Source organism: Bufo bufo, chromosome 5, assembly GCF_905171765.1.
Source record: "Bufo bufo chromosome 5, aBufBuf1.1, whole genome shotgun sequence".
NCBI classification, from domain to species: Eukaryota; Metazoa; Chordata; class Amphibia; order Anura; family Bufonidae; genus Bufo; species Bufo bufo.
The window spans coordinates 201,635,277-201,649,405 of NC_053393.1; the positions used below are offsets into that span (position 1 = coordinate 201,635,277).

At 42.9% G+C, this 14,129-nt stretch overlaps 1 protein-coding gene across 2 annotated transcripts in view; it reads left to right on the forward strand.

Annotated features, from left to right (window-relative positions):
- The first annotated feature begins 695 nt into the window (after positions 1-695).
- LOC121001130 (collagen alpha-6(VI) chain-like) overlaps positions 696-14,129 on the forward strand; it is a 353,819-nt gene continuing 340,385 nt past the window's right edge. For both annotated transcript variants that reach the window (XM_040432059.1, XM_040432060.1), the window contains exon 1: positions 696-796. The gene's annotated coding sequence lies outside the window, so the exon portion shown is untranslated. The remainder of the gene's footprint in view (positions 797-14,129) is intronic.

Consider the following 14,129-nt stretch of genomic DNA (forward strand, 5'->3'; position numbering starts at 1 on the left):
ATTGTGCAGCTCCTAAACCCCCTGCTCCATATCTTAATTAGAGAAGACTGGAGGAAGAGGGCAGAAAGTGGCTGCTGCACTGTGGTATATAGTTCTTATCGGATGGTGTTGCTGACCACCTACTTTTACCACAGCAGCCTGTGTGACCTAAACATGCTACCATGGCCAGCAGGATCTCTAGGCATTGGTCGGGAATCACAAGGTAGCTGCCTGTAGTGGATCTTGATGATTTGCATACCCAAATGCATTCAGCGTTGCAGAGCATTTGTCAAACAACCATTAATAACCTCATTGATACAGTAGCATGCCAAGGCATACACAATAAATCGAGATGTTTTGAATATTTTATTTTCATATTTTATATTTGTACATCATTAAGTGGTCTATTGATACTGTGATTTCTATAATTCCATGACTTTTCCTTCTTCGTGTTGCAATTTCAATTTTGAGGAGTGCATCGGCAATTCATTTAACACATTTGCAAATTCCTACACATTTTGTAATTTTAGACATTATCTTGCTGCAGCATACTGCACAATAGAAAAAATAGACTTATACAATACAATATACACTGAGCAATGAATTAATACATGATAATTGCATGTTTGTGCAGAACACACAACAGAAAGCTCCATGAAGTTCCATCTGTTCCTTTTTATGTCTAAGGGGAGTTTTATGCAAAGCACTGGGGGAGGAGAAATCTCTACCTTCATTTAAATAAGATCATCTTCTGTAAAACTTGCAAGAACTGTCTGAAACCTGAAACTTGATTGAACTGGAATTTCTCCATATACTTGTAAGTAAATTAAAACTACTTATGGATATAGCTTGTTTTTCTGTTGAAATGTAGTGAATTGATCTCAAACTTGTGACTAATGCTGTTGCAAAACTACAACTCCCAGTATGCCCTGACAGTTGCTTTTGCAGGAGCTGGAAAGTACTGCTTAATTTGGGGTTCTCTCTACTTTTAGTATATATTATGTATACAATAACTTATGCAATTAATATGAATTATAGGTAAAGTGCTATTACTACTGATCCGGATTTTTCCTATTTGATGCCAGATTGTTCTGCTCTTGTATTAACCACAAATACTGATTACAGTAAAACTTATATTTAACATACAGATGTAGCAATGGTCATCTTGACCCCTAACGAGTTAAGTAAATAATGGCAATAAGCTTTTAATTGACATTTTCAGTGGTTTTTAATGACTTTTGTCACGTTAGACCACGTTGTAATGGGATATCACACTGAAGGTTAGAACTGCTCTGTCTGTATTACTATTGTTAACTTAGATTTGTGATCTAACGGAACAATCAAAGATTATGAATGACTAGATATTACAATTGTAAGTGAATGTATAGATACAGGTAGGGTGAACTTTCTGACATTGGAATTGCAATAGACAATTAACAGAAATGGCAATGAAAGCATGTTCTCTAAAATGTGTGTTTTGTACAGTGTATATCATATTTTGCATATATCTGAATATATGTTTTGCTGGTGAAGCTTTAACTGGAATTTGGGTTTTATGCTGTATTTTATATTGAATATCTTTCAAGCAAGCAGAGTGCCATTTAAAATTATTATGCCTATCTTAAGCATTTATAAATACATTGTGGATGTAGGTAGAGATGAGCAAACCACCTCGAGTCGAACCGTGTTCAGTCCGAACTGTGCAATTTTTCAGATGGCAGACAAACCCGTATATTTTCAGGTTTGTTTCAGAGGAAGAAGAAGGGATCTTGCATGACCCTGAGAAGAAGGGTGGGGGGGGGGGGGAAGGGCTTGCCCTCATTGGCTCCCAGGCCAACAGACAGCTTGTATGAGCCAATCCGTTCTGCAGCAGGTAGGGAGGTGCCCTACCAGAACGAGCAATATATAATTCTGTGATGAGCTGTGAATAAGGTGGTTGGGTCTTACAGTGTATGCCAGAAAAATGATCTTAGGCTACTTTCACACTAGCGGTTTTGCGGATCCATCATGGATCTGCAAAAACGCTTCCGTTACAATAATACAACCGCATGCATCCATTATGAACTGGTTGTATGATGTCTTATATAGCCATGACAGATCCATCATGAACTAAAATTAAAAGACAATGGGGGGGGGGGGGCACCACATCGTGGACAGAAAAACGCTGCTTGCAGCATTATTCTGTCAGCCATGGGAGTGCAACCAAACGGAACAGAATGCATTTTGGTGCATTTTGTTTCATTCAGATCAGTTTTGTCCCCATTGACAATAAATGGAGACAAAATTGAAGCGTTTTCATTAGAGTTGAGCGGACACCTGGATGTTCGGGTTCGACAGGTTCGGCCGAACTTTGGAAAAAAGTTTGAGTTCGGGACTTGAACTTGACCCCGAACCTGATTGAAGTCAATGGTGACCCGAACTTTTGAGCACTAAAATGGCTTTAAAAATGTCATGGAAAGGGCTAGAGGGCTGCAAATGGCATCAAAATAGCATCAAGTGCTCTGCAAACAAATGTGGATAGGGAAATAACTTTAAATAACATAAAATACATAAAAATAAAAAATAATAATCTTGATCTAGGAGGACGAGGTCCATATGGAGTAGGAGGTTGAGGAGGTGGTGGATGTGGCGGTGTAGGTGGAAGCGGCGGTGAAGGAGGAGGAGGTAGCCTACACTGCTTTTTGATTTTAAATTTATTTATATTTTTTTAAATTAGGGTACACCCCAAAACATTGGGAAATATAACCTGTGATAACCCCCTGCAGTCGTATAGCAGTGGTACATCACACCCAAAAATTGTTGAATTTCAACCGAAAATGTAACTGACAAATTTAGATTTTTTTTTTATCGGTCTACTAGGTATAGCAGTGGTACTTCACACCCAAAAATTGGTGAATTTCACCCGAAAATGTAACTGGCAAAGTAGTGAAATGACATAAAATACGTACAAATAAAAATAAAATTTGATTTATGAGGTGGAGTTCCATATGGAGTAGGAGTTTGAGGAGGCGGTGGACGTAGCGGTGTAGGTGGAAGACAAGGTAGCCAACACAGGATTTTGGTTTTAATTTAATTTTTTTAAATTAGGGTACACTGCAAAAAAGTGTGAAATATCCAAAATACAACAATGAGCAATTGCGCTGCAGTATAACAATGGCTGGTTAGTGCCGGTATACATGTCTATTCTGCACAAGGTACGGACAAGTCCTGTGGGATCCATGCCTGGTTCATTTTAATGAACGTGAGCTTGTCCACATTGGCTGTGGACAGGCGGCTGCGCTTGTCTGTGATGACGCCCCCTGCCGTGCTAAACACATGTTCAGATAATACACTGGCTGCAGGGCAGGCCAGCACCTCCAAGGCGTAAAGGGCAAGCTCAGGCCATGTGCCCAATTTGGAGACCCAGAAGTTGAAGGGGCAGACCCATCATTCAGTATGTGTAGGCGTGTGCACACATACTGCTCCACCATGTTGGTGAAATGCTGCCTCCTGCTAAGACGTTCCATATCAGCTGGTGGTGCTGGTTGTTGTGGCGTTGTCACACCGGTGACAGGCTTTAGAAGGTCTGAAAGATTATCTGCACATTAGTGATCTGACAGCCTCTTTTGGTTTTGGTTTCACTTTGTCTGTGTGTTGATTGTATGTCCACACCTCCTTTTCAGGTATGGATCATGTGACCTTTACCTCCCCCTATTTAGTCTGACTTTACCCATCACTCCTTGCTCTGGATAGCTTAATTTGGTTTTTGGAGGAGCTGGAGTGTGGTTCTAGATGAAGTCCTGTTCATCCATCATCCATCAGCCTCAGAAGTTAAGTGTTCCGCTTGTTGTATTTTGTATTCCCCCCCACCTTTGTTGTTTGCTAGGCCTCAGCGAGACGCTGGTTCCTTCACCAGGGAAGGAGCGGGTTGTCTCTGCCCTGTCATTACCATTAGGGCATCCGAGGGCCACCAGGGATTTCTAGGTTCCTGTGTATGGGCCTCTCTACCATCGGGAGGTGCCCATACGGATAGGAGTTAGGGCCAGGAGCAGGGTTTTATAGGTGGTGACCCTTTTCCTTCCCTAGCGGTGAGGCCTAGTGTCTTTTCCCTTCCTTCTTGTTGTCTTTTGGTGTTCTTCCCTACTACATTCCTGACAGGCATGCTGACATAGCTTTCCCACATTTCAGTCATTAAGGACGGTACGTAACGGGAATCCAGTAGCGTGGCCACCCAGTAATCAGCACAAGTTAGAATGAGGGCAACTCGGCGGTCGTTGCGGAAACACTGCAGCATGTAATCGCTCATGTGTGCCAGGCTGCCCAGGGGCAACGAAAATCTGTCCTCTGTGGGAGGTGTATCGTCTGTGTCCTCTGTATCCCCCCAGCCACGCACCAGTGATGGCCATGAGCTGGTCTGTCGGCACTGGCCATGTTGGTGGAGTACTCGAAACAGCGCAACAAGGAACACAGGTCTCGCATGGAGGCCCAGTCATTGGTGGTGAAGTGGTGCTGTTCCGCCGAGCGACTCACCTGTGCGTGCTGCAGCTGAAATTCCACTATCGCCTGCTGCTGCTCGCACAGTCTGGCCAGCATGTGCAAGGTGGAGTTCCACCTTGTGGGCACGTCGCATATGAGGCGGCGAGCGGAAAGGCTGAAGTTACGCAGCAGCGCTGACAGGCGAGTAGCAGCAGGGTGAGAACGCCGAAAGCACGCACAGCCGGCCCGCACTTTATGCAGCAGCTCTGACATATTAGGGTAATTTTTAAGGAATCTCTGCACCACCAAATTTAGCACATTCGCCAGGCAAGGGATGTGCGTCAAACCAGCTAGTCCCAAAGCTGCTACGAGATTTCACCCATTATCGCACACTACCAGGCCAGGCTTGAGGCTCACTGGCACCAACCACTCATTGGTCTGTTGTTCAAGGCCCATCCACAGCTCCTGCGTGGTGTGGGGTTTGTCCCCAAAACAGATAAGTTTTAAAACTGCCTGCTATTGATTACCCCTGGCTGTGCTGAAGTTGGTGGTGAAGGTGTTACGCTGACCGGATGAGGAGCTGGAAGAGGATGAGGAAGAAACAGGAGGCAAACTTAAGCACCCTGCAATCCTCGGTGGTGAAAGGACATGCGCCAAACTGCTATCCGCCTCAGGCCCAGCCGCAACTGCATTTTCCCAGTGTGCTGTTAGGGAGATATAGCGTCCCTGACCGTGCTTACTGGTCCACGTATCCGTAGTGAGGTGCACCTTGCCACAGATGGCGTTTGGCAGTGCACACCTGATTTTGTCCCCTACTTGGTTGTTCAGGGAAGGGATGGCTCGCCTGTAAAAGTAGTGGCGGCTGGGCACGACGTACTGTGGGACAGCCACCGCCATAAGGCCTTTAAAACTATCCATCTCCACCAGACGGAATGACAGCATTTCGAAGGCCAGTAATTTAGAAATGCTGGCATTCAGGGCTAGTGATCGCGGGTAGGTAGGGGGGCACTTCCTCTTACACTCCAGCGTTTGGGAGATGGAGAGCTGAACGCTTCCGTGGGACATTGTGGAGATGCTTGGTGACCCAGGTGGTGGTGTTGCTGGAAGATCCTCTGTTTGCAGGGTGACAGGTGGCACTGTCACTCCAGAGGTGGATGAAGAGGCCGAGACTGCTACATAAGAGGAAGCAGGAGGAGCCAGAGACCTTTCTTGGTTTTTGAGGTGTCTACTCCACTGCAGCTCGTGCTTTGCACTTAAATGCCTAGTCATGCAGGTTGTGCTCAGGTTGAGAACGCTTATGACTCGCTTCAGGCTCTGATTGCACAGCGTGCAAACCACTTGTGTCTTGTCGTCAGCACATTGTCAAAAGAACTGCCACGCCAGGAATCTCCTTGGAGCTGGCTTTGGTGTGCTCGGTCCCTTGCTGCGGTGGGCAGTAGCAGGCGTACTGTCTAGAGGACGTCCGCTCCGCTTTTGCACCCTGCTTCCTCTTCTGCTGTGCTGGTGGCTCTGTGTGACCACCGCCTCTTCCTATGAACTACATAGGTCACTCGCATGACCTTGATTCCATGTGGGGTCGAGGACCTCATCGTCCTCCTCATCATCTTCCACTCAGTCTTCACCCCTGCCCTCCTTGTCGGTCTGCACACTTTTGAAAGCCACAGCAGTTGGCACCTGTGTTTTGTCATCATCTGAGACGTGCTGCGATGGTCCTCCCATGTACTCATCTTGAAAGATAAGTGGTTGGGCATCGGTGCACTCAATCTCTTCCACTTCTGGGGCAGGGATAGGTGGATGGCCCTGGGAAATCCTGCTAACAGAGTCATCAAAAAGCAGAAGAGACTGCTGCATGACTTGGGGCTAAGACTGCTTGGCTGATTTGCAAGGGGGTGAGGTGAAAGACTGATGGACATCGACTGCAGGTGCCAACTGTGGTCTTTCAGCATGAGACTGGGTGGAAGACAATGTGAAGGAACTGGAGCCACTGTCAGCAACCCAATTTACTATCGTCTGAAATTGTTCAGGCCTCACCATTCGTAGAGCCGCATTAGGCCCGACCAAATTCCGCTGCAGGCTCTGTCGCCTACTCGCACCTGAGGAAGGGGTTTTATTTGTGCGTGTAGCTGGCACCGATCGACCACGTCCTCTCCCTGCAACAGGAGCTCCACCAGCAGCACCACGACCTGGTCCACGTCCCTTATTTGATGCTCTCCTCATATTTCTCTAATTTAGGATCTTGCCCTAAATGGGTGTTTAATTAATAGTAGAATAGAACGACAGTATGTACAGGGTGTATCTCACACGCCCTGAACCAGACTAGGCCTCAATTAAATTTGTTTGCCAAAAATGGCTGTATTTCAAATACCTGAATAAGACCACTGTATTTAAAGGGTGTATCTCACACGCCCCTGAACCAGACGTGGCCTCAATTAAATTTGTTTGCCAAAAATGGCTGTATTTCAAATACCTGAATAAAACCCTTGTATTTAAAGGGTGTATCTCACACGCCCTGAACCAGACTAGGCCTCAATTAAATTTGTTTGCCAAAAATGGCTGTATTTCAAATACCTGAATAAGACCACTGTATTTAAACGGTGTATCTCACACGCCCCTGAACCAGACGTGGCCTCAATTAAATTTGTTTGCCAAAAATGGCTGTATTTCAAATACCTGAATAAAACCCTTGTATTTAAAGGGTGTATCTCACACGCCCTGAACCAGACTAGGCCTCAATTAAATTTGTTTGCTAAAAATGGCTGTATTTCAAATACCTGAATAAAACCACTGTATTTAATGGGAATTTCAAACGTCTTGATGATGTAAGGGCGCAACAATTGTGTATTTTTGCCCCAAAAAGGGTGTTTTATTAATAGAAGAAGAATATAAGAAGAAGAATATAAGCCCTGTGTATACAGGGTGTATCTCACACGGCCTGACCCACACTAGGCCTCAATTAAAGATTTGTTCACCAAATAGCGGTATTTCAAATACCTGAATAGAACCACACTATGTAAAGGCTGTATCTCACAATCACATATGCAGCAAAGGCTGCAAAATAAACTTTTTTTTTTTCCCCAAACGGGTGTTTGTTTAATAACTGAATATGACAGCAGTATATAACCCTGGAATTTCAAACGTGCTGATCCTGCAAGGCCTGAAAAATTGTGTATTTTGCACAAAAAAAGGTGTTTTATTAATAAAAGAATCAAACCCCTGTATTTAACCCCTTAAGGACGCAGGGCGTACCGGTACGCCCTATTTCCTGAGTCCTTAAGGACTCAGGGCGTACCGGTACGTCCTAACTTTAAATCGCTATTCCGGCGCTGCGGGGGTTAATCGGAACGGGATGCCGGCTGAAATCTTACAGCCGGCATCCTGTAACAACGCAGGGGGTGGGGTCATTTGACCCCCCCCCCCGTATCGGCGATCGCAGAAAACCGCAGGTCAATTCAGACCTGCGGTTTGCTGTGTTTCCGGTCCATTCGGGTCTCGGAAAAAGACTGCGATCGGTGGCGTGATTATACACCACCAATTGCAGTCCGAAGATTTGAAGAGGCGGTGCTGGCCCTGGTGCTGAACGCTGCTGTCCAGGGTCCAGGGTGCTGATTGGTGCAGGGGAGAGAGGCGCGAGATTCAAACTTCCTGCGCTCCTCTCTCCCCTCCTCTTCCTGTTCTGTTCCTGTCCTGTTCTGCAGCACCGTCCAGCACCAGCTCCTGTGTCCCCCTAATCGGCATCCATCACCCTCCTGCACCCATCGCCCTCCAGGTAGGTTAGGGTAAGTGAGGGAGAGGCACCTTTAGGCAGGGACAGAAGAAAAAAGTTAGTTCGAATTTTTTTTTAACTTTTATCTAAACTTTCTTTGTTCCATCTTTCAGACCCCAGACCCCCCCTTCCCCTCCAGATGTTGTAAAACTATAACTCCCAGCATGCCCAGACAACCTACAGCCATCAGCAGGGCATGGTGGGAATTGTAGTTTTACAACATCTGGAGGGCCGCAGTTTTAGGATGCCTGCTTAGTGTCTCTAAAGTCTGAGAGCCATACATATTGGGCATCGCCGCGTCCGTAAAAATAGTCTCTATAAAAATAACATTTAACCCAACCCCCCTGGATGAACAGCGTTAAAAAAATAAAAAAAACGTGTAAAAAAGCCATTTTTTTGTCACCTAACATCAGAAACAGTGTAATAGCAAGCGAACAAAATGTCATATGCACCCCCAATTAGTGCCAATAAAACCACCATCTCATCCCGCAAAAAATGAGCCCCTATATTAGATAGTCGCCCAACTAAAAAAAAAAAATTTAGCTCCTAGGCTATGGAGATACTAAAATAATTTTTGGGGTTTCCAAAAATGATAATGTAGTGTAAAATCTAAATAAATTCTAAAATGTAGACATATTAGGTATCGCCGCGTTCGTAAGAATCTGCCCTATAAAAATAACATTTGACCAAACCCCTCGGATGAACAGCGTTAAAAATATAAAATAAAAACGGTGCCAAAACACAAATGTTTGGGCAAAATTTCCATTTGAATCCGTTTTTTCCATAATAAAGCAAGGGTTAACAGCCAAACAAAACTCAATATTTATGGCCCTGATTCAGTAGTTTGCAGAAACACCCCATATGTGGTCGTAAATGGCTATATAGCCACACGGTAGGGCATAGAACGAAGGGAACTCCATATGGTTTCTGGAAGGCAGATTTTGATGGACAGTTGTTTTTGACACCATGTCCAATTAGAAGCCCCCCCTGATGTAGCCTAGACTAGAAACTCCGAAAAAGTGACCCCATCTAAGAAACTACACCCCTCAAGGTATTCAAAAGTTACTTTACAAACTTTGTTAACCCTTTAGGTGTTCCACAAAACTAAATAGCGAATGTAGAAACAATTTTAGAATTAAAATTTTTTGTTACCTTGCCTCAAAAAAGTGTAATATAGAGCAACCAAAAATCATATTTACCCTTAAAATAGTCCCAAAACAATAACCACCTTATCCCGTAGTTTCCTAGATGGGGTCACTTTTATGGAGTTTCTACTCTAGGGGTGCATCAGGTGGCTTGAAAGGGTACATGGTGTAAATAAACCAGTCCAGCAAAATCTGCCTTCCAAAAACCATATGGCGTTCCCCTTCTTCTATGTCCTGCCGTTTAGCCAAATAGTAGTTTACGACCACATATGGGGTGTTTCTGCAAACTACTGAATCAGGGCAACCCATTTTGAGTTTTGTTTGGCTGTTAACCAATTTTTTTCAGTAATAAAGTAAGGGTTAAAATGGAACATTTTCCAAAAAATAGAAATTTCTAAATTGTTTCTCCATTTGCCATTAACTCTTGTGGAACACCTAAAGGGTTAACAAAGTTTGTAAACCCAGTTTTGAATACCTTGAGGGGTGTACTTTCTTAGATGGAGTCACTTTTTTGAAATTTCTTTTCTAGGGGTGCAACGGGGGGCTTCAAATGGGACATGGTATAAACAAAACCAGTCCAGCAAAATCTGCCTTCCAAAACCTATATGGCGTTCCCCTCTTTCTATGTGCTCCCGTTTGGCCAAACAGTAGTTTACGACCACATATGGGGTGCTTTTGCAAACTACAGAACCAGAGCAACCCATATTGAGTTTTGTTTGGCTGTTAACCCTTACTTTATTGCTGGAAAAAATGGGTTAAATTGGAAAATTTTCCCCAAAAATTTTAATTTCAAAATTGTTTCTCCATCTGCCATTAACTCTTGTGGAACACCTAAAGGGTTAACAAAGTTTGTAAACCCAGTTTTGAATACCTTGAGGGGTGTACTTTCTTATATGGAGTCACTTTTTTGAAATTTCTATTCTAGGGGTGCAACGGGGGGCTTCAAATGGGACATGAAATAAACAAAACCAGTCCTGCAAAATCTGCCTTGCAAAACCCATATGGTGTTCCCCTCCTTCTATGTCCTCCCGTTTGGCCAAACAGTAGTTTACGACCACATATGTGGTGTTTCTGCAAACTACAGAATCAGGGCAACCCATTTTGAGTTTTATTTGGCAGTTAACCCTTGTTTTCTTCCACGAAAAAATTATTATATTGGAAAAATTTTCTAAAAATCAAAATTCTTAAAATTTATGTCCATTTGCCATGAAGTCTTGTGGAAGACCTAAAGGGTTAAAAAAGTTTGTAAAAAACCCATTTTTGGGTGGTTTCTATTATGTAAGCCTCACAAAGTGACTTCAAACCTGAACTGGTCCCTAAAAAGTGGGATTTTGAAGATTTCTGAAAAACTACAAAATTTGCTTCTAAGCCTTGTAACATCCCCAAAAAATAAAATATCATTCCCAAAATGCCACAAACAGGAAGTAGACATATGGGGAATGTAAAGTCATCACAATTTTTGGGGGTATTACTATGTATTACAGAAGTAGAGAAACTGAAACTTAGAAATTTGCAAATTTTTCAAAATTTTTGGTAAATATGGTATTTTTTTATGCAAAAAAAATTTCATTTTTTGACCCAATTTTAGCAGTGTCATGAAGTAAAATATGTGACGAAAAAACTATCTCAGAACGGCCTGGGTAACTCAAAGCGTTTTAAAGTTACCAGCACTTAAAGTGACACTGGTCAGATTTGCAAAAAATTGCCAAGTCCTTAAGGTGAAATAGGGCTGAGTCCTTAAGGGGTTAAAGGGTGTATCTCACACGCCCTGAACCAGACTAGGCCTACTTTTAATTTTGTTTGCCCAAAATGACTCTATTTCAAATACCTAAATAGAACCCCTGTATATACATGGTGTATCTCACACGCCCTGATCCACACTAGGCCACAATTAAATTAGTTTGCCCTAAATGGCTGTATTTCAAATACCTGAATAGAACCCCTGTATTTAAAGGGTGTATATCACACGCTCTGATCCACACTAGGACGCTATCAAAGTATTGTGCCCAAAATGGCTTTATTTCAAATAACTGAATAGAAAGACAGTATGTTAAGGCGGTATCTCACAATGACATCTGCAGCTGCCAACTAAATTTTTTTTGCCCAAACGGGTGTTTGTTTAATAACTGAATTTGATAGCAGTATATAACCCCGGAATTTCACACGTGCTGATGCTGCAAGGCCAGAAAAATAGTGGAATCTGGCAACAAAATGTGTTTTTAAAAACCCAGAAAATGATGGCTGTATTTCTAGTTTAAATTGCACACTCACTAATCCAGATGTTGTATATTGCCCAAAATTTTTTTTTGGGTAACAGAATATGAAAGCTCAAAAACACAAATGCAATAGCACTCTGCAACCAGCACTCTGCCCTGCCTCTATGCTGGATGTTGAATGAGGCATTGGTGTACATTTTGGCCAAAGCGTAATAAGCCACTCACCACGTCAAGGTCGCCTCTATGAGTGGTCCCTAACACTAGTTCCTACCTGTTTATGGGCCATGATAGCCACACAAAGTCCAGGGAGCGCAGGTACAGCATGCACGCCAGGCACACTCTGCTTTTAACCCCGTCCGGTGCCGTGACAGCTTTCATCGGATCCAGGGATGCAAGTACCAACATGCATGCTGAGCCCACTATATACTTCTCCTGGAGCCAAATGGCTACTGGTAGGCGCTGTAAAAGTAGACTCAGTTTTATACTCATGAAAGAATAAAGTTACGTTAAAACCAAGCACACCATTGTTTTTCTTGTGAAAATACCAATAAGTTTGATGTGTCAAATGACCCTCTTCCTATTGAAAAAACAAAAGTTGGATTCAAAATGGCCGACTTCAAAATGGCCGCCATGGTCATTACCCATCTTGAAAAGTTTCCCCCCTCACATATACTAATGTGCCACAAACAGGAAGTTAATATCACCAACCATTCCCATTTTATTAAGGTGTATCCATATAAATGGCCCACCCTGTATATCCAGATTACACACAGTTGCAATTTCATTTTGTTTTGGGACTTGTTCAATTTAATTAAACCAGCATGTAGGTGATCACTACAACAATATACTGGGTAGTGCACCGATTTAACCTGTGAGTGATAACATGAAATTAAACATCGGGCCTCAATCATCCGTTTTCATGTATTGTATGTCCACACGGTTGAAATTTTATGTTTTTTGGGGACTTGTTCAATTTAAGTAAACCAGCATATAGGTGATCACTACACCAAAAACACTTGGTAGCACAACAAATTACCGGTGAGTGATAATGTAATAGTATGCGTCAGGCCTCAAGCATCCATTTCCGTTTATTCTATCTCCACACAGTTGGAATTTTATTTTTTGTGGGGTTGTTCAATTTAATTAAACCAGCATATAGGTGATCACTGTAACAAAACACTGGGTAGCTGGGTATGATAACTTGATATTATGAATGTAATCTTAAGAATCCATTTATTGATTTTATATATTTGTATACATACATGTATATTTTTACAGCCATATTTTTATTTTTATATATTTTATATATATATTATATATTGCACACCAAATTATCTATATAAGATTGGAATATTTATATTACAAGCAACAAATGAAAACACAAAGATTTCTCCAATTGGCCATCTCACTTGAGAAAAATAAATAGTCTGGGGAAATATTGTATTGGCAAGCAAAAATATGAAACCAGTAATCCAAAAACAGGAAAACGCATAGAAAACACATCCAAAATGCGCCAAAACCGCAGGTGCGTTTTTTTTGCATGAGGCTGCCATCCATTGCGAACTACATCCCCTATAGAGGATTTTTTAAGTAACTGTATAATATGGACAATAATGAAGTTATTCAGGGAAACAAGAGGTGATCCAGGATGGACATTGCAAACACCCATGGCTCCAGGTGATTAATTAACGATTAGAGTTGAACGGACACCTGGATGTTCGGGTTCGACTGAACTTCAGAAAAAAGTTCGAGTTCAGGACCCGAACTTGACCCGAACTTGACTCCGAACCCCATTGAAGTCAATGGGGACCCAAACTTTTGAGCACTAAAATGGCTGTAAAAATGTCATGGAAAGGGCTAGAGGGCTGCAAATGGCATCAAAATGTGGTTAGGAGCATGGCAAGCGCTCTGCAAACAAATGTGGATAGGGAAATGACTTTAAATAACATAAAATACGTAAAAATAAAAACTAATAATCTTGATCTAGGAGGACGAGGTCCATATGGAGTAGGAGGTTGAGGAGGCGGTGGATGTGGCGGTGTAGGTGGAAGCGGCGGTGGAGGAGGAGGTAGCCTACACTGCTTTTTTGTTTTAAATTTTTTTATATTTTTTTAAATTAGGGTACACCCCAAAACATTGGGAAATATAACCTGTGATAACCCCCTCCAGTCGTGCTAAACACACGTTCAGACAATACACTGGCTGCAGGGCAGGCCAGCACCTCCAAGAGGTAAAGGGCAAGCTCAGGCCATGTGCCCAATTTGGAGACCCAGAAGTTGCAGGGGCTGACCCCCGTCAGTCAGTTCGTGTACGCGTGTGCATACTTACTGCCCCACCATGACGCACGTCCCTGTGATGTTCACTATCCAATTTGATATCTGCTCTATCAACTTTCGATGTTCTTTTATGCGCCTACCATGGTGATCATGGGTGTCGGGGAATCAGGGTTCCAGGCCGGAGAGGGAGCGTGAAAAAGAGAGGCCACATCCAAGGGAGGATTCATTTTTTCAAATTTAAAATTATAGAGCGGAAATATGGGACAAAGTATTAAAGCGTAAAAGTGGGACAACT